The following is a 24,621-nucleotide window of genomic DNA, read 5'->3' on the forward strand; positions in this document are numbered from 1 at the left end:
AAGGCTCCTATGAATTATGATGCGGTAGTGAGTATGAGTTGGACCTTGAGGTGTACAGTCAGAACTTTCGGAATATAAGGAAATAGCCTGGGCAGACCTATATTGAATTTGAGAGGGTAAAGCAAAATAATTTTGACTTTTGGATACAGGCATTAAGGGTAAATGCCATGGATGAAGCTCTTAGGGAAATAATTCTCCTGGAAAAATTTAAAAATTCTCTTCCTCCAGTAGTTAGAACCCACATTGAAGACCAGAAGGTTGCACCAGCTATACTGGCAGTGGAAATGGCTGATGATTATGAGCTCATCTATCAATCCAAACCTTTCGTCTATCACTCCCACAAACCCAAGAAGGAGAGAAGGTGGGAGGGTGAAAGTAAGGTAAGTAGCCAGGAAATGGAAGGGACAGCTGGGAATGCCCCAGGAACTCCTCATACTAGGAAGGAAGATGCTGAGGGTGGAAGTGATATTCGAAGGCCTAAATGTTTCCATTGTAACAAGGTGGAGCATGTTTGTGCAGAATGCAGTAAGTTGCATGGGAAGTCCATGGGACTTATTGGGGTACGAAGGGTGATTCAGACAATGGAGCCCTGGCTGAAAACACAACAGATCAAGTTGCAGCATTAACAACAACTGTGAGGCTGAGTGTGTCACTGGTCTCGGTTCAGGGGAGGTGAATAAGATATATGAGGATTATAAAGAATTTTTGTCAAGAGGAAAAGTAATTTCTTATCCCTCAAATGAGACAGCTAAATCTATAATTATATTAAGAGGTATGGGAGACACTCAAACACTTTAGAAAGGCATAACTTTCCCACCAGAGAGTGCATTAAAAGCTAAAGTTTTAATAAATGGCATTTTTTACCAGGTGCACTTCAAGTGTGACCTAATGTCTGGGGCTGTGATGGTAGGGGTTGTCCAGAAGTTACCTGCAAATGGAGCTGATTTACTTCTGGGAAATGATTTAGCAGGAGCGAAGGTAGTAGCATCTCCCATAATTACAGAGAGCCCGAGTGAGGTAAAGAGATGGAGCAATTACAGGAAAAGTTTCGAGAGATTTTTCCTTCGTGTCTGACGGCCTGAGCAATGGCTAAGCGAAGTTCATCATCGGAGGTTAAAGTGATACCAAAGACAGATGTTCAGCCAACCTTCTTTAGAGACTTGGATAATCCAAAAGAAATGTTTAGTAAAATCTTCTCTAAGTGAGGCTCAATAAGATGATGCAGAGTTAAGTAAAGTAACGCAATCTGCCCAAACTGGAGCTGAAGCTGAAGGAGTTCTGGGATGTTATTATGTTAAAAAGGGGGTTCTGATGAGGAAGTGGAGACCTCCTCACAGACCTGCAGATGATGAGTAGGCAGTTGTTCATCATAGAGTGGTGTTGCCCAAATATCGTAAAGAGATATTACAGATAGCACATTAAATTCCTATGGCAGGACGTGTAGGGATACGAGCAACTCAAGCACAGATAAACTGACATTTTTATTGACCAGATCTTCACAAGGATGTGGTACAGTTTTGTGAAGCATGCCATAAGTGCTAGCTGGTGGGAAAACAACAACCTACAATCAAACTGGCACCCTTAATTCCCAAGCCAGTTTTTTGGGAGCCATTTAGTAGGGTGTTAGTGGATTGTGTGGGACACCAGTATATCCTTACTATTATGGATATGACCACTCAATCTCCAGAGGCCATCCTTTGAGAACAATTACAGCTAAGGTCATGGTAGGGAAGTTAACCCTTTTTTTTTTACTCAATGTGGGTTTTCTTTAATTCATTCACAGGCTGTGGGCATCGTTGGCTATGCCAGCATTTATTACCCATCCTTAATTGCCCTTGAGATGGAGGTTACCGATGGATAAGCAAGCAGTGATAGGAGCAGATAACGAAAAGATGTCACAGACAACAGAACAAAGAGGTGTTGAAGGTGGTGATATTATCTAAAGGAATGTGTTAATTAAGAATAGATGGCAGGACACCCAAGGTACAGCTTTAGTGGGGGTGGGGTGGAAAAACTAACAGGGCATAAAAGGTATAAATTTAAAAATAATGGAAATAGGTGGGAAAAGAAACATCTATGTTATTGTAAAAAACAAAAGGAAGGGGCAAGAAACGGAAAGGGGGTGGGGATGGAGGAGGGAGTTCAAGATCTAAAGTTGTTGAATTCAATATTCAGTCCGGAAGGCTGTAAAGTGCCTAGTCGTAAGATGAGGTGCTGTTCCTCCAGTTTGCGTTGGGCTTCACTGGAACAATGCAGCAAGCCAAGGACAGACATGTGGGCAAGAGAGCAGGGTGGAGTGTTAAATTGGCAAGGGACAGGGAGGTTTGGGACAGACTGCAGGAGTTCTGCAAAGCGGTTGCCCAGTTTACGTTTGGTCTTTCCAATGTAGAGGAGACCCCATGTTGTAATGAATATCCCCATGATTGGGACAAAGGACTGGACTTTCTTTGGCTACCCAAGATTCACCAAACATATCCACCAGTTTTAGTCCTTTTCAATGAATTAATGGACATGAGATAAGAGGTCCTCTGAAATTAATCAAAGAAAAGTTTTTAGGGGAGAAGGACAAATCCTCCATGATGTCCATGTTCCAGGAACGGTTCATGGGAGACTACAAAGTGGCTCAAGAGCATCTTAAAGTTTCACAAAGGTGAAGGAATGGCCAGATAAGTAAGCTGTGACCTGAACATTACAACTAGGGGATGAAGCTTCAGTGTTATTGCCTTTACAGGGGGAGCCCTTGAAAGCACAGTTCAGTGGTCCATACACGGTAGTTGTGAGGGTTGGTAAAGTAAATTATTTCATAGACATCCCAGATCACAGGATAAAGAATCAGCTATGTCATATCAATATGTTAAAATGGTAGCATCATAGGGAGGAGGATTAAAATGAGCAGGTACGTCAGGTAGTAAGGACAGTGGAGGACGAAAGAGACATTGAGAGTGAGGCGGAAGGAGACTTAAATAGTGCACAGATTGAGCCTCCTACTATCCGGTTAGCTAACACTTAAACGTCAGGACAGTTAGACACCATATTCTTATACTTAACAGGTAGGACAACAAAAAGATCTAATGAGGTTACTTACAGAATTTAAAGGAATCTGTAGGCACAAACCAGGATGTACAACTTTAACCACGCATGATGTGGATATGGGGAAGTCTTCTCCTATAAAACAACATCCTCATCATTTAAGTCCAGAGAAACAGGCTCAGGTGAACGCAGAAATTCAATATATGTTAATCAAACCTAGTCAAAGCGGCTGGAGTTCTTCAGTAGTGTTAGTGCCTAAACCTGATTGGTCATTTAGATTCTGCAGTAACAAAAACAGATTCCTATGCAACTCCTCATTTAGAAGATTGTATTGACAAGGTTGGCAGTGCCATGTTCCTTACTAAGATAGAAAAGATACTGCCAAGTAGCTGTAGAGTTATGAGCTAAGGAGATATTGGCTTTTATCATACCAAATGGGCTATACCAATCCCAGGAAATGCCATTCGGGTTAAAAATTGCTCAGTCGCTTTCCAAAGACTAATGAATCAAGTTGTAACCAGTGGTCTTAACTGTGTGGGTTACTTGGATGATGTATTGATTTATAGTAACATTTGGAAATCTTGCTTAAAACAATTGAAAGCCCTATTTAAACAGTTACAGTTGGCACATCTAGTAATAAACCTTGCCAAGAGTGAGTTTGCAAAAGCGCAGGTAACTTATCAGGGACATATCGTAGGGCAAGGACACATGTTGCCAAGAACAGCAAAAGTACAGGCTTTAGTGGAACTCCCTGCCCCTAAAACTAAATGAGAAACCATGAGATTTTGGGGGATGTGCAGCTTCTATTGTAAGTTTGTGCCAAACTTCAGCACAATAGCTGCCCCACTAACAGATTTATTACAAAAGAAGGCAAAGGTGCTATGGTCAAGAGAGTGCCAGACAGCTTTTGAGAAGCTGAAGGCGATCTTAACTAATGGACCGGTGTTGCCACCCCTAATTGCACTAAACCCTTCAAGGTGGCAATCGATTCTAGTGACTTGGGGATGGGTGCAGACTTATTGCAAGAAGGTGAATCAGGCACAGAGAAGCTAGTGGGGTACTTGTCTAAAAAAATTAAATCGGCATCAGAAGAGCTACTCTAGGTTAAAAAATGAAACCCTGGGGTTGTTACTGGCTCTTAACATTTTGAAGTATATGTCTGTCATGGTTGTAAATAAAAACCAATATATATCAGCCATGGAAATAGTTAAAGCTCAGAATGCCAGACTGTTCCGAAGGAGCTTGCTAATTTAACCTTATAACTTAAAGGTCGTATTGCTGGGAAGGATAATATGCTGATGATGTGTTATCAAGAATATAATTTGGCTGGAATTATCTGGAAATCAAGAGAAAACTCTATAGGTTCTGCCTAAGGAATGAATGAGAATGAGCGAGTGCACATTTGAATTATTTTTTCATATATCATATATGTTTTTGACAGCCAAAGAAGATTGGCTGTCTGGCAGGAGGCAGAGAGTGGGGATAAGGGGGTCCTTCTCAGGATGGCTGCCGGTGACTAGTGGAGCTCTGCAGGGGTCAGTGTTGGGACCACATCTTTTCACTTTATGCATTAATGATCTAGATGAAGGAACTGAGGGCATCCTGGCTAAGTTTGCAGATGATACAAAGATAGGTGGAGGGACAGGTAGTATTGAGGAGGTGGGGAGGCTGCAGAAGGATTTGGACAGGTTAGGAGAATGGGCAAAGAAGTGGCAGATGGAATACAATGTAGGGAAGTGTGAGGTCATGCACTTTGGTAGGAAGAATAGAGGCATAGATTATATTCTAAATAGGAAGAGAATTCAGAAATCTGGAGTGCAAAGGGTCTTGGGAGTCCTAGTCCAGGATTCCCTTTAGGTTAACTTGCAGGTTGAGTGGGTAGTTAGGAAGACAAATGCAATGTTGGCATTTATTTCGAGAGGACTAGAATATAAAAGCAGGGATGTGCTGCTGAGGCTTTATAAGACTCTGGTCAGACCACATTCAGAATATTGTGAGCAATTTTGGGCCCCGTATCTCAGGAAGGATGTGCTGGTCCTGGAAAGGGTCCAGAGGAGGTTCACGAGAACGATCCCGGGAATGCAAAGCTTAACATATGAGGACTCTGGGTCTACACTCGATGGAGTTTAGAAGGATGAGGGGGGATCTGATTGAAACTTACAGAGTACTGAAAGGCCTGGATAGAGTGGATGTGGGGAAGATGTTTCCACTAGCAGGAGAGACTAGGACCCGAGGGCACAGCCTCAGAGTAAAGGGAAGACCTTTTAGAACAGAGATGAGGAGAAACTTCTTTAGGCAGAGAGTGGTGAATCTATGGAATTCATTCCCACAGAAGGCTGTGTAGGCCAGGTCATTGAGTGTATTTAAGACCAAGATAGATAGGTTCTTGATTGGTAAGGGGGTCAAAGGTTACGGGGAGCAGGCGGGAGAATGGGGTTGAGAAACTTATCAGCCACGATTGAATGGTGGAGCAGACTCGATGGGCCAAATGGCCTAATTTCTGCTCCTATGTCTTATGGAGACATGTATACTTTGTAATGAAATACATTTGGAAATAGCAATCCATTCCTTAGGAGTGGAGGCATTTTATGAATACAAATCTCCAAGTATCATATCTTTTTTAAAAAATTGGACGGACATTGAATTATTCGGACACTTTTTTGGGAACTGACCTGAGTTTTTAAAAAAGGTTAAAGCTCACAGTGCATTGTGGGCAAACTGCCTTTTCCAAGAAGTCACGTGACCTCAGCTAAATGACCAGCAAGACACCTGAGGAAATAAAACTATTTGTTTATTTGAACTTTAATGGTTTTCAGAGGCTGTGAGGCCCTGGTGATTTTCTGTAAATCACCTGACAGAGATGAGCTTTTGTTTTGTGCTATTTTTTGGACGCAATTTGGGAATAAACTGACATGGAGGAGGTTTCCCAGCTTGCTTTATCCAGTGTAATTATCAGTATCCAGTTAGAAATCTTCGAATCAGTATAATTCATCTATGTTTGGAAACTTGAGAAGCAGAGATGAGAGATCCCAAGGACATTGATGCTGCTCTATTCTCCTCCATACTGAAGATCCTTTGGAATGAACTTCCAGGTAACTACAACAAAAACAGAAATACCTGGAAAAACTCAGCAGGTCTGGCAGCATCGGTGGAGAAGAACAAAGTTAACGTTTCGAGTCCTCATGACCCTTCAACAGAACTAAGTAAAAATAGGAGAGGGGTGAAATATAAGCTGGTTTAAGGTTGGGGGTAGGGTTGGTGGTGGAGATCTTGAATTCCCTCCTCCATCCCCACCCTTTCTCTTTCTTCCCCCTCCCTTTTGTTTTTTCCAATAATTTATATAGATTTTTCTTTTCCCACCTATTTGCATTATCTTTAAATCTATACCTTTTATGCTCTTTTAGTCTTATTTCACCCCAGCCCCACTAGAGCTATCTGTACCTTGTGTGTCCTGCTATCCATTCTTAATTAGCACATTCTTTTAGATAATATCACCACCTTCAACACCTCTTTGTTCTGTTGTCTGTGACATCTTTTCGTTATCTGCTCCTATCACTGCTTGCTTGTCCCTACAACCACCCCCCCCCCACTGTTCCCCTCACCCCCCATCTTAAACCAGCTTAAATTTCACCCCTCTCCTACTTTTACTTAGTTCTGTTGAAGGGTCATGAGGACTTGAAACGTCAACTTTGTTCTTCTCCACCAATGCTGTCAGACCTGCTGAGTTTTTCCAGGTATTTCTGTTTTTGTTTTGGATTTCCAGGATCCGCAGTTTTTTGTTTTTATTCCAGGTAACTACTGTGACCAGCAATCCATTTTTGCATGCAGAATAGCTGATTAGCAGTGTCCAAACCCTTCAAACTTTATCCTTTTTCATAAAGTTTCCCCATTGGCAAAAGGTGTTTTTCCCCTTAAATGCCAACCTCCGCAGAGACCCTATTTGTTTTGTTCTTTGTGTGTATGCATGTTGGGATTTATAGGGGTGTGTAGTTATACTTGCGGATTACAAATTGTATGTTAACCAGTTTTTGCTAGCGGCTTTTGAAAATATGTTTTGTTTCATGATAAACCAATCATTCTGAGTTTATTGAAAGAAACCTAGTTAAAATCTCTTTTACTCTGGTTCTAACAATGGAAACAGTAAACAATTGGCTATTTTGGTGAGGGAATAAAACATTTAAACTTATGGTGCAACCTCTGGAGTACTTGGGCGAGAGAAACTATGCACTCCTCCCATCCTGGTTGTAACAATTTCATCAGAGATGTCAACAAAGGAAATCTTTAGACACCAATTTCTGATTTTGTTCTAAAAAATGGCAGAAAGATTCATGCTGTATGTTGATAATTCTGCTTACATTGTTGGTTAAAAACTCAATGGTTGTATTGCTGGATTTTTGGGGCAGTTTTTCACTGGATAGGGTTTAGTAATGAGTTATGTTAAGATTGCTGGAATATTCACTTAAAAATGGTGTAAAACCTGTTGTACACATCATCTGAATTTCCTTGCAGCAGAATGAGTATATCAACCTGAGTGTGCTTGTTTCACGCCAGCACCATAGTTGAAAGTTCCACCTCTGTGTCTCACTTTAAAAGGAATTGATTCACACTGCCCTAGATCCAGGAGTCAATAGGGTACCGTTCCTTGTGATCAGGATTTGATCCATGTGTGTCTCACCAGAATATTTTTGCAATATCTCAAGCTAGACCGGATTAACAAATGAAGGGTAAAGAAAGAGAAATTGTTTCAAGCGACAGGAGGGTCAATAACCAAAAAGCGCAGATTTAAAGTAATTGGCGAAAGCACCACAGGTGACATGTGAACAATTTGTTTTACATGGTGAGCTGACCCGATCAGGCATGCACTGCCGAAAGCGTGGTGGAAGCAGATTCCATAATAACTTTAAAAGTGGAATTGAATAAGTAGTTGAAAAGGAAAAAATTTCAGGTCCATGGGGGAAGATTAGGGGAGTGGGATTAATTGGGTAGCCCTTTTCAAAGATCCAGCTATTTGATGGGTTGAACGGCCTCCCTTTGTGTTATATCATTGTATGATTCTAGGAACCTCATACTAAATGCAGAACACACCAAATGCATTATACATCACATTACATATGGAAACAATCTCACACAAAACATACCAGACACCTAAAGCATTTCACACTCTATGCATTTTGCTCCAGTTCGTGTTTGTTACTAATGTTAGACAGTGTGTTTTCGACTTCCTGAGTGATTGTTTAGTGATTGCTGCAAAGTGCAACTTCATGGGCAGTGGCCAAGAGTTGTGTCCACTCTGCCTCTGATGTAAACCATTATAAAACTATCTGCTGGCTTAGTTTTGTACATAAAAATAGCCTTTGGATGAGGTGGATGGAGGGGTTGAAAGGGTAGGTGGGTGGGGGAAGGGTGGGTGGAGAGGGTAGGTGGGTGGGGGAGGGGAGGTTGGAGAGTGTAGATGGGTGGGGGAGGAGGAGTGGAGAGGTGAGGTGGGTGGGGGAGAGGGAGGGATAGAGAGATGCTGTGGGTGGGGGAGGGGTGGAGAGGTGGGGGAGGGGGTGGGGGTGGGGGTGGAGAGGTGGGGGAGGGGGTGGGGGTCAGGGTGGAGAGGTGGAGATGGGCGTGGGGATGGGGTGGAGAAGGGGGTGGGGGTGGGGGTAGAGAGGTGGGGGAGGGGGTGGGGGTGGGGGTGGAGAGGTGGGGGAGGGGGTGGGGGTGGGGGTGGAGAGGTGGGGGAGGGGGTGGGGTTCAGGGTGGAGAGGTGGAGATGGGCGTGGGGATGGGGTGGAGAAGGGGGTGGGGGTGGGGGTGGAGAGGTGGGGGAGGGGGTGGGGGTCAGGGTGGAGAGGTGGAGGTGGGGGTGGGGGTGGGGATAGAGAGGTGGGTGTTGGGGTGGGGGTGGATAGGTGGAGGTGGGGTTGGAGGTGGGGATGGGGGTGGAGAGGTGGAAGTGGGGGTGGGAGTGGAGAAGTGAGGGTGGATAGGTGGGGGTGAGGGTGGAGAGGTGGGGGTGGGATGAGGGTGTACAGGTGGGGTGGGGGTGGAGAGGTGGAGGTGGGGGTGGGGTTGGGGTGGAGAGGTGGGGTGGGAGTGAGGGTGGGTGTGGAGAGATGGGGGTGGGGGTGGGGGTGGGGGTGGGGCTGGAAAGGTGGGGGTGGGCGTGGGAGTGGGGGTGGAGAGGTGGGGGTAGGGTGGGGGTGGAGGTGGTGAGGTGGCGGTGGAGGTGAGGGGTGGGGGTGGAGAGGTGGGGTGGGGGTGGGAGTGGAGAGGTGAGGGTAGGTGTGGGGGTGGGAGTGGGGGTGGGGGTGGGGGTGGGGGTGGAGAGGTGGGGTGGGTGGAGATGAGGGGTGGGTGTGGAGAGGTGGTTTGGGGGTGGGGGTGGAGAGGTTGCGGTGGAGGTGAGGGGTGGGGGTGGGGGTTTGGGTGGGGGTGGGGGTGGAGAGGTGGGGGTGGAGAGGTGAGCTTGTTGGTCATCAGATCCAAGCATGAGCTCAGAGTGAAGGGAAGAATATTGGAGTCAAACAAGATCAGAATGATTGTCAATATTCTTTCGGTGCATTTAATATTTTCATGGTATTACAAGTAAATTAACTTGTGCTTATGGGAAAAATTCAGAAATAATGATAGTGTTTTTGTATCATGACATGGAGATAAATTGGATTAATTGAGCTCTTTGCTTTTTTTCTGACAGATTTTTCAGTCTTCACCAAGGCAATGGATACTCGAACCAGTAATAGTGGAAAACTGCTACCTAATCCTGTCAACCTCAAACTGAGTGAGCAGGATCTTCCAGTAGGAGTGGAGACACCCCACTCCCATCCAAAATGCAGGGGACCACCCAAACGAACCCAACCAAAAGGACAGCGAATAGCCCTAGGTGTAAGATTTATAAATTTCTGTTACTGGAAAAGAGATTACAGGGCTCTGGGGAAAGGTTGAGAGGGTGGGACTTATTGAATAACTCTTTCATAGAACTGGTATCTGCACGCTAGGCTTAATAGCCTCCTCCTGTGCTGTATGATCTACTGCTAAAGAATCTTGGGGAATAAATTCATCCCAGGTTATGGCAGTCAATGAAACTAAGTATCAGGCACTGCATGTAACAGAAGGCTGATCTGTTATGACCCATTTTCCACCCCCCCCACCCCCGAGATGAAATGTTTGCCACTGCCCAATGGAATGCTTGATCTTCTGCTCCACATCCTGTTAACTGACTGCCTCTGTTAATTGTAGCAAAATCATTAGCACATTTGGGGAAATTGCCCGCTTTGCTAAGCAAAAGTATTGATAAGTATTTTACATGCATGCTGCTCTCACTCTCTTTCCCCTTTCCCTCCACTATGTTGGTAGAATCTTCCAATGTGATTTTTTTTTTGTTCTCATGTCATCTCGCTTTCTCTCTTCCAGGTAGCTCAGGTTATGTTGGGATTGGTTTTTATCGCATTCGGGATTCCATTAAAGCTGAGTCCGCAATCGCTCACCGCAGATCTAGCAACACCCTGGTGGGGCGGAGGATTGGTAAGTGTCAGCAGCACAAGATGACATAACTGATCAAAGGGTCAGAACTCCTCTTCTCCCCTTAGAGGGCCTGTTCCACTCCGGCAGCCTCGGCTTGAACAACTTGTCTGGAGTGCATATCATTGGCTGACAATACTGTATGTATGTGGCTATTTTTGAATTTTAGGTGTCAACTGAGGCTCAGATGTTAGGACACTAGCCTCTGAATCACAAGGCTTAGGTTCAAGTCCCACTCCAGGGCTCATGCACAAAAGTTGAAAGAGGCACCATCCTTCAGATGGAACATTAAACTGAGGCCACATCTACCTTCTTGGATAGATGTAAAAGATCCCACGCCACTATTTTGAAGAAGAAATGAGGAATTATCCCTGATGTCCTGGCCAATATTTACCCCAACATCACAAAAAAAACAAATTATCTGGTCATTACCATGTTGTTGTTTGTGGGAGTTTACTGAGCACAAACTAGCTGCCTCGTTTCCAACATTACAGCAGTGACTATACTAAGTCCCCAATTTACACTGACTTACTTAATGTTGTTTCACTTTAATGTCATTAATAAAGCAGTGTCAACATATCCATTTAATTTTGCCAGTTTTAGTTTAACCTCGTTTGCCACAGACTTCTGTAACTTGCCTGCTGACATGACCTTTCCTGCAGCGCTTCCTCTCTCACGATAGTCCCTCTTCCCCTCTGACGGCCTTGGTCCCTGGTATTGCCTCTGTTCTTACCTTAGTCCCCGGAGTCTGTTCTTGCTGCTCCATCCTTGGCTCCAGGCTCCACTGCTGGCTTCTGTTCTGAACTTGCACTGAAGTCCTGCAGAGGTAGTGCAGGACTTTAGCTGCTATCACACTGACTGACTTCTACCACTAGATGGGGCCTAGTCAATCTTAAAGTACTGTGCTGTAGGTGAGTGTATCGTAATTCTTTTAAGCATTTTACATTTAATTGTATATTGTATTTCTTTTATATTTAGTGATGTATTTTATTTTGAAAGTTATTTCAGCCAGGAATGCACAGCCCTGCGCATGTGTGGTTAGAGTATTTCACCTTGTACATTGGTTTTTCCTGGTGAGGTATGTCCAAAGGAACCTAACTCCGGCTTCAACATTGATTCCTATGGGAGCCTATGATTCACTTAAAGTAATTTCATTTAAAGTTGCAATTTTCAGAAATGCAGCCACAACTTTAAGTGAGGGCTCACTGTACACTTCATAAAATACTTCATTAGTTGTTAAACACATTGAGATGTCTGGTGGTGATGAAAAGTGCTATATTCTTTCTACTCATGCTAAAAATATTAGAGGTGGAGAAGAAAGGCTGGATCACTGACAATGTCTATTTGTTTTCCAATGGGGTGGAAAGTCAGTGTGTTGTAAGGATGGATGCGTCACTGACAGGAGTTGGCGGAGTGAGGGTGGGGGTGGGTTGGTGGTTGGGAGCGCTGAGCAGTTGGAGGTGGAAGATCATGCAGCGGCTTCTCCAGGAATACATCCAACCAGAGTTGGCAACTCTAGTTACACCATAGGAGTCAACGCATTTGAAATGAATAAGATTTCAGCTTAAGATAAGAAACAGGAGCAGGAGTAGATCATACAGCCTCTCGAGACTGCCCCGCCATTCAATAAGATCATGGCTGCTCTGATCTTAGCTTAAGCTCCATTTTCCCCACTGTTCTCCATAACCCTTGACCCCTGTATAATTCAAAAACCTGTTTATTGCAGCATTGAATATATTCAATGGTGGAGTGTCCCAGGTTTGCACTAAGTGGGGTAACAGGCAAGAAAAAGAGCTTTTTTCCTGCTGGCCGCAGTGGTGGGTTTTCATGCTGTACCATTCCAATCCTGCCTCATTAATCATGCATTCCTGGGAAGCACGCCATTTAGCTGGCGAGGGGGCTCTCATTTGCCCGCTATGCTGTCACCTCACCGTTTCCTCATGCTGGGCGCCATATTTAAAGTGCAGCTGTGCGTACACCTCTCAGTGCTTCCAGTCCAGGGGGCACCAGTGAAGACATGGCTCCAAATGTCAAGAAGAGTGCAGGCCCCCGATTCAGTGACACATCCCTGGGACACCTTCTGGACACTGTTGGAGTCTGCTGTGACGTCCTCTACTCCCATTCTGGCCACAGGAGGCCCATCAGTGTCACCAGTCCAGCTTGGGAGGCGGTGGCAGTGGTGGTCAGTGCCAATGCTGCACAGAAGAGATTCACCATCCTGTGTAGTAAGAGGATGAATGATCTCACCTGTGCCACCAGGGTAAGACAACCATCTCATCACTCTAAACTCACACACTCACAAGCCCAGCACACATTCATTGGCATCTCACTCACTGCCAGGTCAAGGGACATCACCAGTCACTCTCACACACACACCCTCACATCTCCATCTGGCCTCATCTCCTCTGGAGACTGCCTCCTCAGTCCTCTCCCACTTGAGAGCACTTGCGCAGATCAACATGTGCTCCCACCCTGGGATACTCCTCTTCCCCTGTAATGCCTTCACCCTGTAGCCTCTTCCCTTGCCTGAGGCCACTTCTCCCCCTTCCCCAAGCAAGCCCTAGCCCTGCAGCTGTTGAAAAGCCACCCCCCACCTTATGGCTGGTCTCGTGAGTAGAGACCTGCCTGTGATCCCCATTAAAAGTGATGTGGTGTTGCCTGTGAAGCCTGGCGCTGATGACCACGAGTGCTGCCTGAAGTAAGGTAGGTAAACAAACCTCAAAGCCCCGAGTGAAGTTCAGCTCGCCAGATGCACGTCGCTTATGTTCATTTGTGAAAGATGTCGGAGTGCAATCACTAGGATGATCCAGTGGGGGCTGGGAATGATTCTGGCGAGCTGGATTTAGAATGATATGCAGATGTATTGCAATGAGGTTCCTGATGTCTGACGGTGGGAAATGTGGCCCGCTATTGATGGACAGGGTGATTGCAAACTGGTTTTGCAATGTCGTGAAACTGATTTTTGGCCTTCTATCCATATTGTCTGCTCACACTGCTAAACACACCCGATGCCAGTGGGCACAGAAAATTCCACCCAATGACTCAGTTTCCACTGCTCTCTGGGGTAGAGAATTATAAAGATTCACAATTGAAATTCCTCATTATCTCTGTCTTAAATGGGCGACCCATTATTCTGAATTTATGACCCCTGGTTTTAGCTCCCCAAAAAGGGAACTATCCCCTTAACATTGATCCTATGCAGCAATCATAAAATGTATTTTGTTCAATAAGATCACCTCGCATTCTCCTAAACTCCAATAGATACAGACCCAACATGCTCAACATTTCTTTGTCAAACAACTGTTTCAACCCAGGAATCAACCTACTGAACCTTCCCTGAACTGCCTCCAATGCAAGTAGATCCATCCTTTAATGAGGAGACTAAAACTCCTTAGCGAGTATTGTGACACTCAAGATCTCTTCCCACCAATGCTCTGCAGAGTTGTAGCTAGACTTCCCTAATTTTATACTTCATCCCCTTTGCAATAAATGCCAAAATTCCATTTGTCTTCCTAATTATTTGCTGTACTTGCATGCTAACTTTCTGTGTTTCATGTATGAGGACACCATATTCCTCTGTACCACAGCATTCTGCAGTCTCTCTCCATTTAACTAATATTTTGCTAACATTTTCCTGCATTATATTCCACCTGCCAATTGTTTGCCCACTCACTTCACCAATCATTATCCCTGTGCAGTTCTTTGGGCAGTATTTGGCAAGTTTGGTGGCAGGGGACACTTAGTCAGACTGGAGAGTGGTGGGTGGGGACCCTGCCAACTTCCCTCTTTCACCCCCTGTTTATGGCCGCCACAGGAAAGCTCATGGATGGTCTTCCTGCCCTGCTGCTAATTAAGGTCCTTAAGTGGACCAGTAATGCCCCTTTAAGGGCCTTATCCTGCCACCACTGGTATTAGCTGACTTGTGGGCAGGAGACTCGCCATGTGTGAAGCATGCCAAGCAAACCCACGCGGTGTTGCTTGCGGGCACCCAGGAGGTTGGGGGTCTGTGGGGTGCCTCATTCAACCGCACTGATCAAGTGACCCGGCATTGGGAAGTGGAAGGAGCTGCCTGCTGAGAGCCAGCCCTCAGCCCTTGCTGCTTACCCCCCTCACATCCTGTCCTCCAATGACACCCATCCTATGCTACCCCCTCACGCTATCACTCACCTGTGGCCTGTGATCAGGCAGTGGCACTAGGTGTCAGGTGGGTGTTGTACTGGCACACCTCCCAGGTGACACAGCCATTCAACAGAGCTGACAGATGCTAATTGGCCAGGAGCTCTCAGTGATTGTGACTTTTGCCCCCTGAGATCCTTGATCCTTGGGAAGGCCCGACACTGTTCAATTAAGTGCCTGAGTGACACTTAATTCGACAGTTATTCCTAAAAGAGGTGATGCGGAGCTCTCGCCAGCTCTCCAGACAGTGGGCAAGATCCCCAAGCAAATATCTGAAGACCCGGGACTATTCCCAGTGGCACCCCACTAGCTGCAGCTTGTCAACCTGAAAATGAGCCAATTATCCCAACTCTCTGTTTCTGTTAGTTAGCCAATCCTCTACCTATGCTAACATATCACCAAATCCATGAGCTCTTATCTTGTCTAGTATACTACATCTACTGGTTCCTCTTCATTCACCCTGTTTGTTACATCCTCGGAGAACTCCAATGAATTTTGAAACCAATGAATTTTGAAACATGATTTCCTTTTCATGGAAAAACTCAGCAGGTCTGGCAGCATCGGCGGAGAAGAAAAGAGTTGACGTTTCGAGTCCTCATGACCCTTCAACAGAACTCGAAACGTCAACTCTTTTCTTCTCCGCCGATGCTGCCAGACCTGCTGAGTTTTTCCAGGTAATTCTGTTTTTGTTTTGGATTTCCAGCATCCGCAATTTTTTTGTTTTTATTTCCTTTTCATGTTGACTCCGCTTGATTGTAATATGATTCTCTAAATGTCCTGGAAAAACTCAGCAGGTCTGGCAGCATCGGCGGAGAAGAAAAGAGTTGACGTTTCGAGTCCTCATGACCCTTCGACAGAACTTGGCAAGTTCTGTTGAAGGGTCATGAGGACTCGAAACGTCAACTCTTTTCTTCTCCGCCGATGCTGCCAGACCTGCTGAGTTTTTCCAGGTAATTCTGTTTTTGTTTTGGATTTCCAGCATCCGCAGTTTTTTTGTTTTGATCTCTAAATGTCCTGATGCTTTTTCCTTAATAATAGATTCATCAAAAATAGGGATCAGGCAAATGTTAGAGGAAGCAGTTAAGTATTCATTGATACCACCCCAGTCATTTCTAGCTTGTTTTATGGAGAATTTTATTTATTCAAAGGTACCTCAAACAAGGCACTGCTGTGTATAAACTTTAAAAAAATTGTACTGTATTTCTTATCATGTAGTTTGGATAATTATATATTTATATTCTAATTCCTTTTCTGGTATTCTCCAGTTCGTAATTTCAGGAATCACATTAATTATTGCAGAAAGAATACTGAACCTTTGTATTGTAAGTATCTCCCCACCTGAAGGGGTTTCAAACTCTTGGGGTTTTGGGGGTGGGGCCAAGGGGGGAGTGGGGGGCAGGCGGAATTTTAACCCAATTCACCAGATGGGAAATTGTAATGTTAGTGTTCCACCTCGCTCAATATTACTCCTTACTGACATCAAAGGAGAATAAAAGTGGGGCAGGGTATGAAACCAACACTCCGACCAATCCCATCAGACTCCCAAGGGGCAGTGCCAGACTGAAACGACAAGCTGGGTACATGCTGAAATCTTGGATGAGGCCAAGAACCATAACCTCCTGGTCCAGGGATAAGTTGTGCTACCCACTGAGTCATAGCTAGAACCTAATCTAGCCCTACTCTTGTATCAAATATTTTGCAGTTCTCTGGCCATAACATTAACATTAATAACATCAGATGATATCTATAGCTCCCACAGCAGGAGCAGCTGGTGACATGAGATGGCTGCGTTGGTATTTCTTGGCAGGATAGGAGGTAGGGTTGATACTTGGGGTAAAGTCACTTTGTTGAAACAATATACTAATTGGGGTTGCATTAGACTGGTGGATCCTCTTGTGTTTTGCCAGTTACACCAGTTTTGATGTCAGACCTGTCTTACCCTCCCCCCCATGCCCCATGCCCCTCTGATTTACCTGTTTACACCTTCTCTAGAGATGAAATTGGTCTATGATGAAAATGAGAAGTGAATGATTGCGATTTTTTTCACTTTTCTTTCTGTTAACTTCAATCTAAAAGTACTTGTGCACATGAAATACAGGCTGCAGGTTCACCCCTGCCTATTTTGTGCTTTTGCCAGCGATATAAATACTGTGGCCACAAGAGCAGGTCAGAGACTTGGGACCCCTCCCTAACAGCACTGTGAGTGTATCTGTACCACAGGGACTGCAGCGGTTCAAGAAGGCAGCTCATCACCACCTTCTCAAGGGCAACTCGGGATAGGCAACAAATGCTGGCCTAGCCAGCGATGCCCACATCCCATAAAATAATAAAAAAGTGAAAACACTGCAATTATTTAACCATACCTTTTCCTTCTAAGCACTTTATAACTCATTCTGCACTCCCATACTCGTGTGTGCTTGTTTTGGTCTGTTTTTTTATTTTTATTTTTATCTTTGAAAGCTGTTCAGCTCCCATTTTTATTTCAATTCTGTTGAAGGGACAGGTATAAAATGTTAACGATCCGGATTTTGCTGTCTTTGCCACTGACCTCAAACTAAGCCTCAAACTAAGCCATGAGCTTACCTAATGTGAGGGTGAAAATTTCACCTCCAAGAAGGTATTGGGAGGTGGGGGGGTGGGGGTGGGGGGGGTGGGGGGGGGGGGTGTGTGGGGGGTGGGGAGGAGGGGCAGTGCGGTAGGTGCAGGGGGTGGTGGGGGGAGGTTGCCTCACAGCTTGGCTCTCAGTCTTCTGTACTGTGGGTGGGAAGGACAGGTCATGCAGTGCAGCGTCTGTCAGAGCCGAGCTTCTGCAGTGTCCATCATGTCAAAACGTCAGTGAAACAAATGATAAAGTCAGATTAATTTGGTCAAATCATTTTAATGAATCATAAATTTATGATATGCTTTAAAAGTCAGATAAATCATTTTAAAATAAGGTAGACATTAAGCATTAATTAAGCCTGACAAATCATGCTCAAGTTTCATATACATTAAAACATTTTAAAAGTCAAAGAAATCTTGTTAAATCCAGTTGAACATTTAATAAGTCTGATAAATTAAATTTGAGGAGAGATGAAAAATATACCTATGTCCAACAGCCGTTTGGAAATTTGGTTCTGGTGCCAGTGCCCTCAGTTAAGAATTTGCAAAAATTAGTGGAAGTTCTTAATGCCTTTAACTACCAGCCCTAACATTTTTTGGTCAGAACCTCTCCAGATCCAGAGCAATGTAGTTAACTCTTAAATAAAAACAAAAAACTGCGGATGCTGGAAATCCAAAACAAAAACAGAATTACCTGGAAAAACTCAGCAGGTCTGGCAGCATCGGCGGAGAAGAAAAGAGTTGACGTTTCGAGTCCTCATGACCCTTCAACAGAACTAGGTGAATCCACCTAGGTGATTCACCTAGTTCTATTGAAGGGTCATGAGGACTCGAAACGTCAACTCTTTTCTTCTCCGCCGATGCTGCCAGACCTGCTGAGTTTTTCCAGGTAATTCTGTTTTTGTTTTAGTTAACTCTTAACTGCCCTCTGAAATGGCCTAGCAAACCACTTAGTTCAAAGACAATTACGATGGACATCAAAGGGCCATGCTGATGATGCCTATATTCAATGAAAGAATAAAGAACAAACAAAAACTAATTGTTAGAGGGAAATCATCCCAAATTCTCACTATTGCCATTTCTATTGTTTTAACAGGTAGGTGACGAATGCTGGAAGTTTCACCATTATTGCCTGTACAAAATCTGGATCATGGTGTCTCTTCCCCCTTGTGTACATAATTACCTCTAACTGGGGTTGGGTTACACCTTGCACTACTCTGCGCTGACTTAATTAACAAACATGTTCAAAAATTAAATAGAGGCTTTGTCATGTTGAATTGCAATGTATATTTAATCCTAGCTACAGAGCCATAGCTTCCATTATGATTTGCAACAGGCTTGGTCATTAGTAATAGCACTACTCTTTCCAGCTGTCCAATATGGGTTGCACACAGGATGCTACAATTAAAACCTCTGCTTGACCTATAGGCTCATTTAAAGAATGGCACCTCAGTCAGTGTAGCATTCCCTTGCGACTGTAATATAATGTTAGAAGAGGTTGTGAGCTTGATTCCTCGAGCTGGCTTGCGTGCTATTCAATGAGTGAAATTGACATTTGGGTTACGGGGGTGTATTCTATTAACAGCTTCAGGAGTAGTTGGGCTGTATAGAGATTTGACACACCAGTAATATATTGACCTGGATTTTAATATACTGACCTGCAGCCAGCAGTGAAGGGACAGACACTTGCTGACCTGGAAATAAAAACAAAAACAAGCTCCTCAAAAAAGATTTAGTGGGCTCTAGTACATAGATTTCCTCTATTTCCATGTCACTTTGAATTTCGCAGCATTTATAGGATATCTGTGATTTCCAGCAACAAGGCACACAACAGACAGGCTGATCAGCAATTAGACTGAAGAATTTTCACAGGCAGCAAAGCAAAAAGTAAAAGAATGGAATATAACGTGTATTTTAATCATTTTACAGAAACTGGAATAAAGATTCGGATATTGGATTAAGGAGGAAGCTGAGATATGATAAACAAAGATTTTAAGAACAAAACAAAAATGAAGTTTTGTTATTTTAAAAATCAAATTTTTAAATGTTTTTTGAGGGAATGACATGCCACACTTGTAAAATTAGTTTACAGGACCAGAGAGGTTGTTCATCAATAATTATGAATTAGTATGCTGCTAAAAACTCAATTACTCCTATCTGAACAACATTTAATATTTTAGCTATTTTTCCAGCAAAAAAATAGTTCACATCAAATCAGAAATGCTATGTTGATTGCATCTGAAAAAGCTGCAGCAGGGTACCCTATAAAGGGGTAGGACATCACTGACGCAATTTCTGGACCTCTGCATTTAGCTGTATATGTGCTGATGCCAGAGTTTCCGTTAATTTTACACCTTAACGATGGTGAGTGCTGACCATCATTACAACGCCAAATTCTAGGCCATTGGCTCTGTAGTGCCATATTAGAACTTTGTGTAAGATAATGGGCAGTACTATTTCATAATGATTTCAATGTATAATGATAATCTTGCTCTTTTAACCTTGTTAATAGCTCAGGACATCAGTGGTTATGAATATATTGTGTGCTAGTGTGGCTCTTACTGCCTTCCTGTTGTTTTCCATTGACCTGCGGAGGTGGGTACCCTTCCTGGCTCTTAAGAATGAAACTTCTAAATCTAAGGAACTTGCCCTTTCTGTAAGTACACACCAGAATTCCTATAAAATATAATGATATTTAGATAATAATTGTAAGTAGGCATGAGGAGTGCAATATCCTTTGAATTGATCAAATATCCCACTCTTGGGTGCTTGATTAACACCCCCAAGTGCTACCTAACTGGACCTGGATTTTTGGGTTACACAGGCTGGTTTACACTTTTACTCTACTTTGTCCTGTTCGGATTTGGTGGACCTAGACATTTGCAAAGTACTGTTTTTAACATGGCTGTTACATTGATGGATAAATGCTAATCTAAAACATTTGTTTGTTTAGGAACATAGGAGCAGGAATAGGTCATTCAGACTATTGAGCCCCTCCACCATTCAATACGATCATGGTTAATCATCCAATTCAATGCCTTTTACCCACACTATCCCCATAACCCTTTACACTATTGTTAATCAGAAATCTATCAATCTCTGCCTTAAACACACTCAATGACTGAGCTTCCACAGCCCTCTGGGATAGAGAATCCCAAATATTCACAACCCTCTGAGTAAAGAAATCTCTCCTCATCTCAGTCCTCAGTGGCTTCCCCTTATTTTGAAATTGTGTCCTCTGGTTCTTGACGCTCCAACCAGGGGAAACACCTTATCTGCATCTATCCTTGGCTGTTCCTTTAAGTATCTTGTCAGTTTCAATGAGATCACCTCTCATTCTTCAAAACTCAAGAGAATTACAGGCCCAGTTTCCCTAATCTCTCTTCATAAGACAGTCCCGCCTCCCCGGAACAAGTCTGGTGAACCTTCATTGCACCCCCGCTATGGCAATAATATCCTTTGTGAGGTAAGGGTACCAAAACTCCAGGTGCAGCCTAACCAAGCTTCTATACAATTGAAGCAAGACTTCACTATTCCTCTAGTCAAATCCTCTTGCGATAAAGGCTAACATTCCATTAACCCTCCTAATTGCCTGCTACAGCTGCATGTTAGCTTTCAGAAAAAGGTCCTTCAGTCAGTACTTGACTGCAATGATCAGCAGCAAGACCAGGGTTATTCACGTTTATTTGCCCTTGATCAGAGGGCATTTTTATGAGTCAACTACATTGCTGTGGTCTGGAGTCACATGTAGGCCAGACCAGAATGGCAGATTTCCCTTCCTAAAGGAGATTAGTGAACCAGATGGGTCTTAAGACAAACAACAATGGTTTTATGGTCATCATGAGACCTTTAATTCCAGATTTTTTTTATTATTAAATTCAATTTACCACCTGCTATGATGAGATTTGAACCAGAGATCCTAGATCTCTGGAATACTAGTCCAGTGACAGTACCACTAAGTGCTGTATGCCTCCACTGACAAACACATGGCTGAAAACTAGATAAGGTTCATCACACCTTCCCCTACTCGAAGACATTAGGACTAATTTTCAGATTGCTCTCCAGATGTAAAACTGATCCTTTGGACAGATTTCAGACGAACTTAAAGTAGGTGGTTTCTACAATGGGCAAGGGTGTTTATTTTATACTCACCTTGCAAGTTGGAAATCTACCTTAGCCACTCCCAGGGCCTCAGATCCATGAGTCTTTTAGTTTATTCAGATTGTAGTTACATCTACATCATTTAAAGCGAATTTTAACACAATGTGGCATTGTTTCATGAACTTTTCTTCAGTTTTACCATATTCATCTTTATCTGCATTCCAGTTGGAGAGGTGACTGGACTAGGAACCCAAAGGCCTAGACAATTGATTTAATGATGTGCGATCAAATCCCACCATGACAATTGGGGGATTTCAATTCAGTTAACTTAATAAAATCTAGAATTAAAAAGAGTATCAGTAATGATGACTGTGAAACCACTGAGTTGTTGTAAAAGCCCATCTGTTCACTGATATCCTGTAGGGAAGGAAATCTAACCTGTACATGGCTCTAGACCCACAGCCATGTGGTTGACTCTGAAATCCACTAGCAAGTTACTCAGCTGTTAAGAAGGCAGCTCACCTGGCTGTAAGTGCCTTACTGCTGATGAATAAGAAGGAAGTAGTGTGATGTAATCTTGAATCTCTAGTTGAGATTCACTTGTCCTTTTTTAAAAGGAATGCTGTTCATTTCTAAAGTTTCAGCTTTGACCCTCCACTGTATAGACAAGTGCTTACCATTTATTCCCAGGAATCTCAATTCAGCCTGAGGATTATTCTTCTCATTTTTGCATTGATGGAACTGTCAATATCAAGCACAGTTGCGACCATTGGATTTAAAGAAGCATGGACATGTTCTGGACCAAGTGAAAACGAAGTAAGTGAAAAACAAGGGAAAATCAATGTATTGCTATTATGTTAATGCATTGTTTGTCAAGGTGAGGAGTATCAGTGTTGGATATTGCAAGAGTTGCACCAAGGCCCCTGATGTCAAGAATAGCATGGGTGGGATATAGAGGAAATTTCCTTTACTATTCTCCACAGAACACTTGCAGGTCAGGATTAGCACAGGACAAATAGAAAACAATACTCACTTTTATCCTCTCCCATCAAGTCATCTAAGGTATAGCATGGGTTAGATAAAGAGTAAAACCTACTCCACCCTGCCTATTCAAGAATGCCCATGTGTGGTTTAGCATGGATTAAACATCGAATAAAACTTCTTCCACAATGTCCTGTCAAACACCCATATGGCAGGTACAGCTTGGGTTAGACAGAGTAAAGGTTCCTCAACGCTTTCCCTTCAAACACTCATAGGTCAAGTACAACATAGGCTGTATACAGTGCACTGTCCTGTCAAACAGTCCAAGCTTAGTTACAGAATAAGTTGGATGTTGAGTAGAGTTCCCCCAAAAATGCTGCAGTAAGTGATGATTACTAACCTCAGAATAAGGTCATCCCCTACAATGGAAAATAACATTTTTTATTACCCTTTAGTCATCCTATGATGTCACAAGGACTGACGATTAATGTTTCTCAAGGTGCAGTTTTGTAGATAGTATTTAAGGTTGAGGCACAGTAAAGTATTTTGAGGGGTACAAAAAGATATAAAGAGATGTAGACAGACAACTAAATGGGAAAAGTGTTCAAGCACACAAATGGAGTTCAATGTGGAAATTGTGAGGCCATCCACTTCAAATCTAAGAAAAACAAATCAGAATGCTTTCTTAATGCTGACAGACTGGAATCTGTGGAGGAGCAAAGGAATTTAAGTTTCCATGTGCACAAATCATCAAAGCTTGTGCAAAAGTACAAAAAAAAATCTAATGTATAACAGTTAGGACTGAGTAAGTAATCAGAAAAACTAATAGAATGTTGGTCTTTGTTCTCAAGGGGGCCAAATTTCAAAAGTGAGGAAGGGATGTCTCAGTTGTGCAGAGCCTTAGTCAGACCTCCATCTGGTGCTTGAGGTTTGAGCGCTGAATTTCAGGAGAGATTTATTAGCCTTGAAGAGGACACAGAGCTGAATCTCCAAAATGATTCCAGGGCTTTAAGAGTTAGATTATTGAGGTCAGGCTGCATAAAGAGATTCAATAGATGCAGATAAATTATTTCCTCTGATGTGGGCATCAGAAAAGGAGATAGGTAGGCAAATCAAATCAGGCATGATCTTGTGGAATGGCGTAGGAGGCTCGAGGGGCTGAATGGCCTAATCCTGCTCCTAATTTGTAAGCTCGTATGTAAGGCTAAGGTCAGTTTGGATGAAATCAGGAAATATGCTCAACATGCAAAAGGCATTGGAAATTTGGAACTTGCTTCCACATTAGCCTGTGGTTGCTGGTCCAAATGAAATGTTCAAGACTGAGATTGATAGTTTTGTTGGATAAATAGAATTGAGGTACAGATCAGCAAGATGTCATAGAATGGTAGCACAAGAACAAAGGGCTGAATGGCCCTCTCCTGTTGCTATGCTCTGTTGTTTTGTACTGTGTGCTTGTTACTGGAATGAGTCACTTTGATTGCTTGTAGTTCATAAACATCATATGCATGATACAATGTCCATTGTACATATACCCAAATCTGCTTTTGAATTTTGTTTAACATTGATTTATTGTTCCCCAAGCACAATAATCAGTTGTTCCAGCAAACATCAGAAAGTTGTCAGTCATCACAAAAATGGATTGCTTGGGGTCAGATAAGAAATAATAAGATTTTGAAATATCAAACCCAACCCCATTTTGGCCAGTCTAACAGACGTGGATGAGGGGGTAGACAGCCAACCTGCTCCAAGGGGATTGCCCACATGGATATTATAATGAGACTGGGCCTCAGGAAACCCAGCAACTCAAAGGAGGTGAGGACAGCCACATAAAAATGTTAGGCGCCCTCATTCAGTACTGCTTATGGGCCAGGGAGAGCAAGATTGCTTTCCTCCCAGCTCACTAAGCTTATCTGCTTCCCTGCCGTCTGAACCCACCCCCATCACTAGACCTTCCATCCCCACATCTAAAGATCCCCCTTGGATTGGGGATTCCTCCCTCCCCCCCTACGATTGGACCTGCCCCAGGTTTCAAATCCTTTTCCCCACTGGATTCATAGCATGAGGGGAATCCCAGGCTTCCAAAACTCTTTCCTACCACCCACCACTTCCACCTCCCCCCCCCCAACCTCCCCCCCCACCCCACCCCCACCTCACCCCCATCCCCCGACCACTCACACAACCCACACCAGAAAATATCAGGGACATTGCCTCTGATTTTCAGAT

This window comes from Carcharodon carcharias, chromosome 2 (assembly GCF_017639515.1).
Source record: "Carcharodon carcharias isolate sCarCar2 chromosome 2, sCarCar2.pri, whole genome shotgun sequence".
In the NCBI taxonomy this organism is placed as follows: Eukaryota; Metazoa; Chordata; class Chondrichthyes; order Lamniformes; family Lamnidae; genus Carcharodon; species Carcharodon carcharias.